Genomic DNA, 15966 nt, shown 5'->3' with positions numbered 1-15966 from the left:
CACTCCTCTGAACTCTCTTACATCTGGGACACCAAGCTGAACGGACAGTTAAAAACACTACTCCTGACTTTCTTGTAAGCATATCTTGTACTCGTTACCCATAATAAATTCCCACAATTTGTAAATTATGCATTTAGTGAATGTTGTTTCTTTGTTTGTTGTTCATCTATAAATGTTACTTTTTTGGCATGATAGACAACATTCAACAACTCCATTACACGATACAGCTGATCTATAAACTGTGACAACTGAAGAGTGCACTAGCATAATGCATACTATCAGTAACCTTAAATGATGATGATGATGATGATGATGATGATGATGATGATGATGATGATGATGATACGTTTCTAAATCCTTGGCATAGAATCAATGATAGATATGGTTACTGTCACTTTCACAACATTGATTCTATACTTACATTTTTCAAACTTAGATCTATAATGTTTTACACCGTTGCAGGCCTTTCTTACACATGAGTTCACTGTCCACTTAAAAAACCTTTAATAATTGTCCCTTGTATTTCATTTCAGCATAAGGCCATCGTAAACGGAAAATGTGAAAAGTATTGATTTCTCTGTTGATTATGAATCTGTCTTTCCAAGAAAGATAAGTTTATGAAACAGCTGTTAGTTCTTACAAAGCAGAAAATTGCACTGATTTGTAGCATCTTTGTGTTGCGTTTTATGACGAGGCTGGAATCTAACTTTTGTAACTCCAGTATCAGAAAACTCATAACGAGAATTAAGGATAGAAAAGATGGTTTACTAAACAAAAGATGCATGGTGAACAAAGTTATTTAGTAATCCGAGGTGGAGCTAGCAAGCTCCATTAAATCTTGTTAGTTTTTTTTCTTTTTATAAGAAAAGCAGACGATTTCATTCTCCTTAATCAGTTTATTAACATATATTTTTATTACCTTCACCACTCTGTAAGGGAAAAACATACATACCAAACTCAATGTTATGGGGGCATAGAATGAGGAGGAAATAAGCCCAAATGACATATACTTTATATTTACATATTGGCAAACATAAAGTAGACTTGCAACACAACATAAAAATGCAATAAAACGACTTATTATTCGCCATTCATCATGGCCTCTATCATGCAGGGTAGGTTTCAAATCTAAGATAGAGTCTCTTTGCATTCAACCATGTAAAATCCTGTCCAACATGGTGAACACCCTTCTTTCTCTTCCAATAATCTGGGTATATCTGTTCGAAAGGGGAATAACCTATTGATGTCCTTTGCAGCTGGTGTCATTTGTCCTTGTTCTCCTACAAGGTACTACTAATAAAACTATTCTCCCTCTGGTTGCACATTTTTCGTAATATATATAAGAAACGAACATATAAAGAAAAGGAGACGATAATGTCTGGAAGAATGGTATCATAACATATACTACTTCCCACAGAAGTGGAGGTAAGGCCTGGGAGGATGATCTCATGACAAAAGAATTACATTACTCCTTCCCACAAAAAAGGAGGAGATAATACATGGGAGAATTGTATTATGACAACAGAATAGATACTATAATATCCCAAATACCACAAAAAAGAGAGAAGATAATCCCTGGGCAGATGGTATTATGACCACAAAGCAGATACTACACTATCTCTCTCCACAAAAAAGAAGAAATAATGCCTGAGAGGATTGTCTCATTGGTGTTACTGTTGGCCAGATGCCATATTGAATATTGAGACAAGGGACATAACTAAATATATAGAAGGAAGCCACAAAGTTCGATAACTCCAACTTTAACATTACTGGTGTCTTCTGGTCACACGTGTAAGTCAAAATTCCAACAAAAACAAAAAACAAAACAAAGAAAACGGCTTATTAACACATGTCTCTTAAAATTTCAGTAGAGGTTCCCATCTTTGTCAAACAGTTTGTGGCCTGTTCCTCTTCTTTGATCCATTCAATTTGGATTTCTTCCTTTACCGTTTCCTTTACTCAAACGTCTTTCATTTATAAGATTTAATGATTTTAAGGTCTCTACCAAAGATGCATTGTTGTTTTGCAAAGTACTTCAGGCAACTTGGGTAGTCTAAAAACGTCTTGAAGCATGGCAGCTATCAATACACTTGCATCAGCAGATTCACTGAATGCAAGAGTCTTGGATGCCAATGGGCTCTTTGTTACTTGGTCAAGTTTTTTAATGACCAGCATATAGGAGCCAGTCTATTCATCTTTACCATAAATAAAGATGATAAATCCACTCTGTAAGGAACCATCCTCCAAGCAATCAGAATAGCAAACTACACTCAAATTTGGAGGATTTCCCAACTGTGGAAAGGATATGGAACCTGTCTTTGATTTAAGCTTTAATAGTGACTTATTGGTTTCAAAATGTAACTTCACTGCAAGATATTTTTCGGTATTACTTATCCTATACACTGATATATCAGGTCGAGTCTAGGTAGATACCCACATCATTTGACCTGTTAGTCTTTTAAATCTGCCTTCACTCAGCTCTTCATTTTTATTTAAGGATCTTCCTTTCTTTAAATTTATTGGAGAAATAGATGATACGTAATTGCTTTGATTTATAATGATCCCATTTTCTGTTTGTCTAACACACAATCCAGAAATTTGAAGGTTCCATTTTCATGCATTCCGACCTTGAATATTATCTTTAATTTTTGAATAATCATTTCCACAAACTATAAAATCATCTACATGCATTGCCAGAATACCCATCAAGTTCTCAGATACATTATGCCAATTCAATCCATAAATACATCTTTTCAGCTTCCACACTTGTGACTCTAGACATGCCTCAGATGGTGGGCTGAGAAATACTTCTCTCTCTAGCATATCACCTTGCAAAAATGTAAAATCAAGGGTCTCCATCTGCCAATTCTTAATGGAGGCTGTTAACATTACAAGATGCATAGCTTCATGGCTGCATGTTAGAATCTATTTTTAGGTTAAGTGAATTTTCTTCATAGACATATGCTACAAGATGAGCCTTCGTTATCTTTTTGTTATCCTTAACTTTCTCTGTTATTATTCATCTCGTTAATATGCATTTTTTACCTATATTAGGAAGACATTCATACACTTCATGAGTTTTCATGTTTTTTATTTCTTTCTCCTTTGCATCAATCACATCTTTTGCTTGTTCTTGTTCAGTTGTGAGGAAAACATGTTCTTCATGATCTCCTTCCCCTTTGTTTGTTTAAAAATTCAGATATAAAACTTTTAAAATTTTCCACGTTTTTTGTTTAACTTGAATTTCTTTTTCATCTTTGTTCATAGTGTTGTCAATACTACATAGCTCAATACAAACTTTCTCATTGCCGATCCATCATAAGTCTGACAAACAGTAATAAACATAGTCCAAACTCAAAGTTTTGAAATCAACTGTATTTTTATTTTTGAGAAAGCCTATACATTCGATGTATAGTCTTTTTAGTTTATTCTAGCAAGGAGAAGTATTTATCTCTCTACAGCACTATATTAAAGTTTTGTGAGTACACCAGACAATTGATGCTCCAAGGTTAAAAGCAATTTAGCAAAGGTTCATTTGCACACGCACATCACTGTGCATTATTTCCAGTTCAGCTTAAAAAATGTAATAATTATATATATATATATATATATATATATATATATATATATATATATATATATATATATTATTCAATCAAGACGATTTCTGCTGAGTCAAGGTACATCCATTAGATTCACAACTATAAAAAAAATAGACTTTTAGCAAAAGTTAAAAATGGGCAAAAGTTATAGTCCATTGACCTAGAATGAATGCTTTATGCAAAATTGATGGTTGAATATGATTAAATTTGTGTTCATTTTTTCATTAAATAACAATCCCTATTAATCTCTAAATGTGAGTCGAACAGAAACAATAACTATTTCACTGTATTTTATCATAATAAAGGTTCATACAAAATTTCAACTAAATTGGACTAGTAGTTTCCGAGAAAACTTATAGAGTAAATGTGGTATTGTGATGACTAATTCTTATTAATCTATAACTGTGCATTGAATAGATACCATAATACTTAGTTTGCTGTACCTTATCATATTAAAGGTCCATACATAATTTCAGCCAGATTAGACCAGTAGTTGCTGAGAAAAAGTGGAACGTACAGACAAACAGACTAAGAGAAATAAAGAAACTAGTGACAGTAGTAATACTTAATAGACATTAGCACTCAGTTGGTAAAAACATTTTTGTGCCATACTAACATTAACACTTGAGAACTTTATCAATAATAAAAGAACTATGATCCTTGTAATTCTCTGATATAAACAGTTATCTTGATTATAGAATTTTCTTGTTCCATAAACTACATGAAAACATTCCTTGTAGACATATGCAACAGTTTCAGACGTTAAAGAAAAATGTAAATGAAACTATGTGGTTTGAGACATAAAAAAAACAAAGAGTTGAATAGTATCTGTGTTTTAAGATCAATATCAGAGAATGCATTAGAAAAGCTGACAGCGAGGGTAGAGGAGAAAAGAAGCAAAAACAAAATGAAAGAAAGGAAGAAAAAAAATCAAATTTTTGCATCAGAATATAAAATTTCATTTAATACATTGTTTCACAAGTTCGGATCAATCACCACAATTTTTGTTTGCAATTAAAAAATATTTCTTCAGTGAAGATCACAATTATCAAAGAAAAAAATCAATGATGTTCATTTTTTTATTTTAATTATTTTATTATTTAAGTGAAAACATGTTTTAATTCATCACCTTTTTATTCTTCAAGATTTATTGATAAGTTTTAGTAATATTCTAGAATAAAAACGTGACCGTATGGATCAGTCATTGAACTCAGGTTAGATTCTTTGAACAGGAAGAAGTGAGTTTGCAAAGCCAGTTAAATATTAAAAAAATAAAAAGACAAAGCCTAAAATTAGTTTCTTTTTGTCCACTATACTCTCAATAGCTACAGGGTTAAATAATATTAATAGTTCTGGCGATATTCCAGTTTGTTTGTAATAGACTATTCCAATCTTTTATTCTTCCATTTCTTTATTACTTTCAACTGTAAATTAACAGAGAGAGAGAGAGAGAGAGAGAGAGAGAGAGAGAGAGAGAGAGAGAGAGAGGGAGAGAGACAGACAGACAGACAGACAGACAGACAGACAGCAATCATCTTTCCTACTATTTCTAAACTCTTATGTCTCATTGGTATATCTCTCTTTCTAACTATCTAAAATATATTAGTTTTCATTTAAATTACCTCCATAGAAAATTAATGAACATAATATTTTAAGAAAAGTTTTGGTAAGTTATCATTTTTTTTTCATTAAATGACGCTAATTAATTTTTGTTCATATCGCCAAGCTATTAAGTATATATGAAAATAGGGCGATAAAATTCCAAATGTAAAACACTATGTTGTATTATCAAATAATAGTGAGCTGTTTTGATGATAATATAAATGAAAAATATTTTGCATTTATTCATTTCTGACACTATCTGATGAGTCTACTAGTGCATGTATATGTGCATGAGTGTGTGCGTTTGTATGTATGTGTATGTGTGTGTGTGTGTGTGTGTGTGTGTGTGTGTGTGTGTGTTTTTGTGTCTGGAAGTGGTACAATGACTATGGGTGTGAATTCTGAACTCGATATAGTACTCGACTTCTGCTTTTTAAGTCATTTTCACTTATAGACTTGGGAAAGGTATGAATCAATACTCCCGCAACTATGAAAAATATTAAATAAGAAAGAAAACACTGAAATGACACCTGCAATCCTGCACAATCATCATTTACTTAGCAGTGAGAGTAGATTGTAAATAATTCACTTCAAATAAATTCATTTGTTGAGGTAGCCTGATGCATCAGACTGTCATATATGAAAATATGAATGGTAGACCATCACTAATTTTCATATTTGTAATTTTTAATAACAGAGTTGACATTCATTTTGAGTGGATCAGGTTCTCCATAATGCACGAATCATTAAAAAAAGAAAATCATGTGTGGAGGTCACTAAAGTGTCATCCTCTGACTACCACATGTATGCGTGTTTCCCACTCTATATTAATGAATAAACTTGTCTATTATTCATAACATGCATGTGATTGTTTGCATGTGGGGTGCTTTCCCCTCCTCTCTTTTTTGTTCGAAGGTTTGGTAGCAAAGGGACTAAATGAATGACAATGGCGAATTCAACAGGTAAAGAATTAAACAACAAAAAGAAAAGACAGCTGTTGTGGCTCAGGACAGGTTACACCACCTCTTCTCACTTACACCCTATGCCCTCCCCCCACCTTTATAGTCTAATTTTTATGTGCTTCTCTTCTTGCATATATCTATTCCTATATACATATATATGCTATATGCATTTTAAAGTAAAGGGATATTCCTTCCTCCTTCTCCTCTTTCTTCTCCCTCCTCTCTTTCTCTCTTATTTGAAATTATTTGTAGACTCTTATAGTTAAACTACTTTGCATTACTTTGGTGTCAAATTTATCTAATGATATATCGCAACATTTAAATATCTGTCCTGAATAATGATCTACAGAGGGAGGAGAGGGCGAAAGAACAATGATTCTGAGCATCCAAATTTTGTATGTGTGTGTAAGGGGGCGGGGGGGGTCAAATTATATTCGCATTATCTCTCTTTTCCATAATATTTCTCCATACTAGGACTTATACTTATGCTTTTGGAGCATACAATCAAGGAGTTTACTTCAGGCATTATCAGAGCATCACCAGACCTATATATGCCACTGGTCCTAATCTTATTGGCACAATTTTTTTTTCGGGATGGGGGGGGGGGGGTGTTTAACATGTATATTTCTAAGCTGGAGTACTGTTATTGACATATTTTGACCTGTTATTTCTTCATGATTGTCATGTTTATGTTTCAGCTTTTGGGTTTTTTGTCCTCCTGTCAGGGTAAAAGGAGAGTATATCTATACAAGGCGATCCATAATAAAATGGCCTATGCTTAATTCAAACAGACTTTTCTAGTCTTTTTCTACTCAATCTTTATTTCCATCGTAGGTACCCGACTGAACTCCAATCTCTGATTGCTCCTTGTAAAACATTCACAAGGCAACTCGTCTCAGAATTGAAAAGAACTTTCCTTTTTTTTTCCCTTTGTGTACCTAGCGTCAGACAGAATTTCCATGAACAGAGTTTCTTTCACAGAACTGCCCATCTGTGGAAAACATTACCACGGGATTGTTTCCTTGATAATTACAACATATTTGTCTTCAAATCTAATGTCAACAAATACTTGTCATAAACTGTCCTTATAAGTAAGCAAATTTTGTTCATTCTATTACTTTCAATCTTGACATCATATTCTACATAATTCAACTGATAATCTATCCATCTCATTAACCCTTACATTCGAGTGGCTTTTCGCCTTGATAAGTGGTGATTTATCAGTAAAAGTAAGACATAAAATTGTGTTTATTGACACACTAATATTGTAAGGAAAGACAGATATAACCCCATCTTCCTCCCCAGATATAAATAAAGTATCAAGAATTTGCATGATCATCTACGCTACAACTAGGTATTGTGCCTTGGCATTAAATATCCTAAAATGGATAAAACCACGTAAACATTCTTGCCAAATTTAATGTTATTTTCATTATCATATTGCTGTCGTTTGAGACTTTATTGTTATATTCGTGTTTTGTCTGTTGTGCTCTTTAGCCTTCTCAGTCGTTACTATTTATATCATTTACACGAACCATAACAAGCTTGCTTTAGTCGTATATTTTTAATAGCATATACTCAAAGGAATATACGGCATAATCACGTTGACACACCAGTTCTCGTTAGATCACCGAAGTTAAGCAACGATGAGCCTGGCTAATACCAGATGAGTGACCATTAAGGAATACTAGGCGCTGTGCATTGGCGGGACAGCACTACTATCAAAGGAAAAAGTTAGGCGACTCCTTCTCTCTGCTAGTCTGTGGGAAGCCCCTGAGCAAAGTCGAGAATCAACTTCAGACCAACCGATCAGGGTTACTTGAGATGATGGAAAGCAGGTGACTGATGTAATATGGAAGCCATCAGGAATAATTCTGTTCATGGTTTCATTTCTCGTTGTACTGGGTAGAAGATTCCTTTGGATACAATGGTTAGAACAATCGCTCAGTATGGGCATTGCTCGGACAGAAAGAAATTGCAACCTACTGTCTGTACAACTGCAAAGAAAACTGTGGCAATACATCAAACAGCATGAATGATGAACAACAATGTACATTCTGTTGCACTTTTAAAAAAAAAATCATTGAAAATTTTATATCTATATCATTAATTGCTAGATGAAAGATAATGTTTTTAAGTTGCAACAAAATGTACATTATATAAAATAAATCTAAGGTAATTTTTTGATTCAATTTAAATTAAATTTTTATACCTTACTTTGTAAAATTTATAAAAGTGCACTTTGAAGATAAATAAATTTCAAATTGAATCTTGTATCTTTATTTTTAAAGCCTATAGTAAAAACATTTTGTTTAACAATTTTCATGCCTTGGATGAAATGCTTTTCTAACTTGTATCTTATCTTTTTAAGATTATATTTTAAAACTATTTCAGTTCGTATTTCTCCTCACACCACAACTCATTTTTGCAACCCCCTCTTTGTATTATTACAAGTCTGAATATTCTCTCTGTTTCAGTTTGTATTTCTCCTCATACCACAACTCATTATTTGCAATCCTCTCTTTGTAATACAGGTCTGAATAATGAGAAAATCTGAAGTTTTTTTAACAAAAACTTTAAAATAACTTTTTTAGATTAAATTTTTTAAAACTTCTTTCAGAATAGAAAATCTTTAAAATTTAATAAGGAACGTATTTCATATAGGTTTCATTAACAAATATTCAGTACATAACGAGAAAAATAGAGATGAAAATTTCAAAAGGATTGTATAACTGGTTATGGTCAATAGTAGTCCTCGCCAGCGAAAGTCTTTGTTATTGTTATTCTATTATTATTATTTAAAACATTTTGTGCCCTGCTCTTTCGTGTGAGGACTAATATATATATATATATATATATATATATATATATATATATATATATATATATTAGTGATGGGGGGATTCCAATATTTTCCCCAATTTTAATACACTTACCGATTCCATAATTTTTTTTTTTTTTGCGTGTGTGCGTATTGATATTCATATTAAAGGCCTTTATTCTATTTATTTAAAAAGAAAATACAACTTTGTTATATATAGGTCGTGGAATTGCATTCATCTGCAAAAGATCTAGCTAATTTGCATATTCTTTTAAACATTCATTTTAATTAATAACCTATTAGTTTTTTTGGGGGAGGGGGTTCTTATGGGATGATCATCTTTAGTTAACTCTTATTCATGCAGATATTCTACATGATTCATACTTGCCTAATATTTACATAGAAAGGTTATAGTAAACACAAAACTCTGTCTATACATCTGGGTATGCGTGTATGTGTATATATGCATGTGTGCATCCATGTGTGTGTCCTTGTGTACGTGGGGGTGACGATGTATATGTGTACGTACCTATGTATATGTGTGTATGTATGAGAGTATATGTGCCCGCTACCTGCTGTCCACATACGTATGTAGGAGCGTGCAGCAGCTGTGTATATGTCGATGTATGTGTTCACAAATATAAGTATCTGTATGTGCGCGTGTGCTTGCATATATGCGTGGGGATGCAAGTATGTCTGAATCAATGTATGCATGTAGGCCCATGTATACGCCTGCATGGGTATATGGGTGTCGATATGCGGGTGTCTGTATGTGTGCGCATCCATGCTTACGTGCACATACTCAATTTAACACCTTAAGGAAAATTTGGGGTCAGCGGGAGCAGCGCGGGTGTATATGCATGCATGTACGCATACGTGCATGTGTTTACATGCCTAGGCGGAGATGTATATGCACAGATGAGCGTTTCTTTAAGTATATGTATGTGTATGTACGCATGTGTGTGCTCGCGCGTACGGCCGCAAGCTAACCCTCTCCAAGCACTTAACAACAAATAAAAATCAAACAGATAAACCGAATCATAGCCGGTTTGATGCCGGTTCATTTTGATTTAATATTTTCCGCTTTTATTTATGTTGGCATAGTCGGTTTTGTTTTGTTCAAAAGTTATATTAGTACCGATTTTTCTTAATCACATATTTTATGATTATATATACATTTTAAACCTCTTTCTTTTTTGCTTTCTCTGACCATCGCCCCCCCCCTCATTCCAAAAGACACATAATTTTTTGTTCCATTCTAATGTGTACCATATATGTTTGTTTCTCATTCTGTATTAATGAATAAACTTGCCTGTGAATCATAGTATGCATGTGATTGTATGCTTGTGGGTTTCACCCCTGCTCCTCCTCCTTTTTGATTGTTGGAAGGTTTGATAGTAAAGGGACTGAACGACAATGACAAATTCAATAGATTAAGAATTAGACAAGACAAACTTATTTCTAGCAATCTTAAGTTATCACTGGTTATTGAATGAACCTTGTAATAAAAAGAAAAAAGTTCAATCACTTCTCTTAATATAATTATTGCCTGATACAATAAATCAGGGTTTCCCAGTGGGAGCTCGGTGAATGAGGCTGAGGGGCTCCGGATCCCTTTCTTAAAAAAGACTAAATACGTTATATGGAAAAATTAAATGGCTGCAGACATTTAATCACTTATCTTTTTTACTGGAAAAAGATATGATACATAACTACAGGTGTAAAAAGTTTCAAGATGGTTCATGAAAAAGAAAATAAAAATAAATTAGCAAAAAATTTTAAATGAATCAAAAACAAAAATAGTTATAAACATTAATAGTGTTAATATTTGAAATTATTGTTTTTCATATTTATTTTAGAAAGTATCTTGTTAGTACTCCGTGAAAAATCTTTGCCCTGCTCAGGGGTTCCATGGTGTCCTAAAGTTAGGAAAACCCTGAAATAAATCATTTTGTTTAACAAGCAATAATAATAAGAGGTTTGGCAACTTGACACAGAATAAAAGGAAATGGTTTCGGTCACACTAACTACCATCAAAAGTATCTGTAAACGATAAACAAATTTCGATTTGGTCACTGTAAAGCTTTTCAATGTATGCTGCTTCATTTCATTAATGCATGGCTTGTATGAAACCGGCTTCACACACTCTTACTTCTTCCTCGGTTTACCATGCTGTCTAGTTCCTAGGATATTCAGACACATTATGGAGTTGATGCAAGAGGTGGTACCTGTACATGGCTAAGGCATAATTTCTTATGAAACGTGATTAATAGGATACTTTCTTCCAGTTTTGAAGTCACACGTCTGTTTATATAAATTGTTATTTTTTTGTTTTCTGTTTATATAAAAGAAATTTATTTTATTATATAAATATCTTTTTTTTTCTTTGTTTTCTGTTTATATTTTCCAGAAAAAATTCCTTACAAAATTTGTTATTGATTTGATAGTAATCTGAAAAGATTTTCTTTTTTAAATAAGAAAACGTGTCCACCCAATTTTTTATTTCATTATTTATCAATTACCTTTTTTTTTTTTTAAATTTAGACAAGTATATAATTTTAAAAAATTTCGAGCCTTAATCCAGGCTCTTTTATTCTCCATATCCCCCCCTCCTCCAAAATGGAAAAATGGGAGTCTGTATTCTTCTAAGGTATTGCACTTTAAAAGTCTGGGAGATATATTACTATAAAATATTACTAAAAAACAACAAATTTAGATCACTTATAAAAAGTTAATGTAGAATTATTATTCATTTCTTGACCACTTTCTGGAAATTGAGTCTATTAATCGGGACTACTCAGTTCTCCCCTTCAAATGAGTAGCCGTCTCTTTTACCTCATTTAGTCCTAAAGTAAGTCCTCATTAACGTTAAGTTCTGGTCAGAAAGTGGGTAGTCATTTTACTTTAAACATATACGAAAGTAATCCCCCATTCTAAAGTTAAATTATGTTTTTGTTTTTTTTTAACTGCCATTTTGTAGATATTTTTAAATTAATCGCCTAAAATATAGAATCACCTTTTTATCGCATGATGAAAAATGCCTAAGTTTACCTCTAAACTTATTTTATCAAACATTTACATTAATTTCTCTAATTTTAGGCATTTTGTGAATTTCCCACATTTTTTAGAAGATACCTCTGTTTTAATACACGAATAGACAAATATATATATACATATATACATATATAATCAACAAAAAATGTTAGCATTTTTGTTATATGATCTTCTGAAACAAAAATATTTGTAAAATAATTTTCAATTAAAAACTTTATAGTATAAATAATAGAAATTGACACACATAATTGTCTTAACAATTTCTTGTTTCGAGAGACTTAGGTTACTTACTGAAAAGGGGCCTGTGTCATGTTGAGGTTATAGTGAAACAATGGTTGCATGTCCAATGGCAAGGAGAAATCAAAGATGACCAGAAACAATGCTAGGATGAGTGGAGAAGGAGTAAGGACTAGTATAATTTTAGAGGTTTCTGTCCTAAGACTAGTTATTCTACCAAGAACTTGCGAATCTAGTTTCCCCTGTAAATATGTTACAGGCAATTAGCATTATTAATGAGAAAACATAGAACTGTATTCTTGAATTATCTTAATGCATAAATGACAGCAATGCGCAGACATTCATAAATTGTTAATATTGAAATGCTAGAAGGTAACGTTTTAGATTATTGATCATCTATAAACATAAAAAATGAACACTTTATGAATATTTTGATATTTGATATTGCAAGCATTAATGCATCTGAAGAGCTGCAAAATCTATAATATAAATGTAATATTTTTGTCTGTTTGTCTCATTGTCTGAGGATGCCATTCCAAACAGTCCTATAAACAGAGCAAACACAAAGTTTATCACACAAAATTTCATTAAGGGTTTTTAATGTTGCAGGATATTTGTTCACACCAGACATTATGAACAAATATCCCACAAAAATAAAGACAACAATTTTTTTTTAAAACAAGTAGGATTACCTGGCATTGCCCCGGAAACATGGATAATAAAAAAAAACTGTGCACAACAAATTTCTTTGAAAAACATGTCTTTCTACCTTTCCTTGAAACTGAACTCTCTTTTAATCTTTTTTCTCTTTCTCTATCGCCCCGATCTCTCTCTCTCTCTCTCTCTCTCTCTCTCTCTCTCTCTCTCTCTCTCTCTCTCTCTCTCTCTCTCTCTCTCTCAAATGATTCACATCATTCACATACAAAACAAAAAATCAAGAAGAAAAGAATATAAGAATAAGAAATAAAGCGGACTGATTTTTTTTTTATCTAGTTTCAGGGTTGCTTTTGAAACAACTACCAATAAGATTGAAATAAAAGAATTTAACACCCATTTTCAGTCTGGTCCCTGCATTAATTTGGTTCTTGGTGACCTCCTAGAGAATGGATAATACAGAATATTTTTTTACCATAACCTGATTGGGGTTATACTAAATCCGATGATGTAAGGTTTGTAAGTGTACATTGTGTAGTTTCTGACGTTTTACCAAGCACACACACACACACACACACACACACACACACACACACACACATACGAAACTGGAACCTTAGGAAAGTTTCCGTCATTTCAGTAATCATAGGAGCTACTGTGTTCATAAACAAGAATTTCAAAAACTACCTGGCAAATATACCTGATGAACCAAGTGCAAGAGAGATACAAACAATTGTGCTTAAAGGAACGGTTATAATCCTTAAAAAGATCTCTTTGTTAGAGTTTCAGAAATAGTAGGTGAATGTCTGGTATCTCGTAGGATGCCCTATCTTTAGCAGAAACAAAATGATAAGAAGATTGGGAAAAATAACACACACACACACACACACACACACACACACACACACACACACACACACACACACACAAAATTACATTTTTCCTTTATATGTAGATTAGAAATTATAGAAATGAAAAAATAAGAATAAAAATGGTAAGATGAGATGCCTTATTCATTCATGGGCAATGTTGGCATATTATAATATAAATATTTAATTCTCTTTTCTTGTTCATTTTTACGGTTAAATTTTAGGCAAATACCTTGTTTCTTGCTTTTGTGGCAGTACAATCAATTGTGTCTTCTCCCACGAAACACTAGAGCCATTTTCTTTTTCTTCTTTTTCTTCGTTTTTTTTTCAGCTTTTAAATCTTTTTTGAGGATTTTTTTTTATAATTTTGTTGTTTTTTTTTTTTTACTTTTGATAAAAATCAAATGAGATGAATCAGTGAAAGTACGTGGCTTGCAAGTTAAGAAAAAGAAAACTTGCAAGTTAAGAACGGACGAAACAACAGATGTTTCTTCCTCTCAGCTTGTGCGAAAATGGCTGAGACCTTTGATGGGATCACGTGGTAGGGAAAGCTTAACTCTTGCGACGGGGATTATCGATAATTACCAATACTGACTGACCAAGTGAGTCAATCTCTGTGGGTGACACAAAGAGACCTCCTCTTGCGGACACACATACACACACACGTGCACCACACATACATACAAATATGCACACACAAGCACAATCGATTCACATATTCACGAGATATGAAAGGAGTGTGCCTGTCTGTGTGTTCGCTGACTGCTTTTAAGCTATAAGACTTGAAATTTTGTAGAAGTGACCATCTACATACGTAAATTGCATAATGAAGTTACATTTATTTTTACACACACACACACACACACACACACACACACACACACACACACACACACACACACACGAGGATCTTTAAGGCAGTAGTGTGCAGAGGTTCAGTGATTCCCAAAACCAACTCCTTAATTGTATGTCTTAAATACTTAAGTATAAGTCCTAGTACTGAGAAATATTATGAGAAAGGGAAATAGTTTGAATATGAATCATTTTTCTGTCAATCTGAAAATTCATTTGTCCATAAGACTCTAACTTTGTTATTACTAGGGCAATGAAAACGGCATATACTTTTCGTTGTTTTTACTCTCGACACAGACACAATTAATCAACTGAGGATCACATCACTCAACATAAAAACATATAAGATACCAATGGATATATGCCTGAGAATTCAAACAAGGAAAAGAATATGCTGTTGTCATAGCCCTAGTTATTATTACTGTATTGGCCATGACGGAACCGTTGTTAGATTTCAAATAAAGACTAATTTTGGTTGATATGATACCTTGACTTCAATGAAAATTTATAACTCCTTTAGAATTAAATATTAGCACTGTTGGTTCGTCAAACATCCATTAAGACTTGAGTTTGAGTTTGTTTACATTATCAATATATATATATATATATATATATATATATATATATATATATATATATATATATATATATATATATATATATATATATATATATATATATATAGTGGAGATGGTAATTAATAAAAACTGAAGAAAGTGCTCAATACTGTTGTAAGCAAATATGCGTTTTATTTTTTATTACCGTATCTTTCTGTTAAGTTACATTATTGTTTCGGTTACACGGCCGTTTTTTTTTTTTTTTTTTGCCGTCTGTAGCGTCCTCAGACTTTTTTCTGTAAAAGTTTGAGGACGCTACAAACGACCAAAAAAACGGCCGTATAGCCGAAACAATAATGTAACTTAACAGAAAGATACGGTAATAAAAAATAAAACGTGTATATATATATATATATATATATATATATATATATATATATATATATATATATATATATATATATATATATATATATATATATATATATATATATAGCATTCTTTTCATAACAATGCGAGCAATTTAATTTTGATTATACAAATAAATTACACACATACCCAGAAAACGGGGCTGTTAAACCTGACACAGTGATATGGGACAGTAATTTATTTGTATAATCAAAATTAAATTGCTCAAATATTTATGAAAAGAATGCTATACATGATTGTTACATATTTGGGACTCTGCGCCAATAAGTAACGATTAAGTTAACTAGTGTGAATTTTGATAAGATTTGATGCATACCACAGAATTGT

The 15966-nt window shown here is 32.4% G+C and overlaps 1 protein-coding gene across 3 annotated transcripts in view; it reads right to left on the bottom strand.

Annotated features, from left to right (window-relative positions):
- Positions 1–14440, bottom strand: part of LOC145247391 (uncharacterized) — a 90337-nt gene extending 75897 nt beyond the window's left edge. The window contains exon 1 of one of the 3 annotated variants that reach the window (XM_080109093.1): positions 14034–14440. The gene's annotated coding sequence lies outside the window, so the exon portion shown is untranslated. Of the gene's footprint in view, positions 1–12970; positions 13096–14033 lie in introns of those variants that run through there. The other 2 variants (XM_080109094.1, XM_080109095.1) reach the window with 2 other exon arrangements.
- Between the last annotated feature and the right edge of the window lie 1526 nt (positions 14441–15966).

This window comes from Euprymna scolopes, chromosome 25, assembly GCF_053919585.1.
Source record: "Euprymna scolopes isolate OS-2025 chromosome 25, ASM5391958v1, whole genome shotgun sequence".
In the NCBI taxonomy this organism is placed as follows: Eukaryota; Metazoa; Mollusca; class Cephalopoda; order Sepiida; family Sepiolidae; genus Euprymna; species Euprymna scolopes.
Note: the sequence above shows the minus strand (reverse complement) of the source record. Positions and strands in the feature narration are given on the sequence as shown.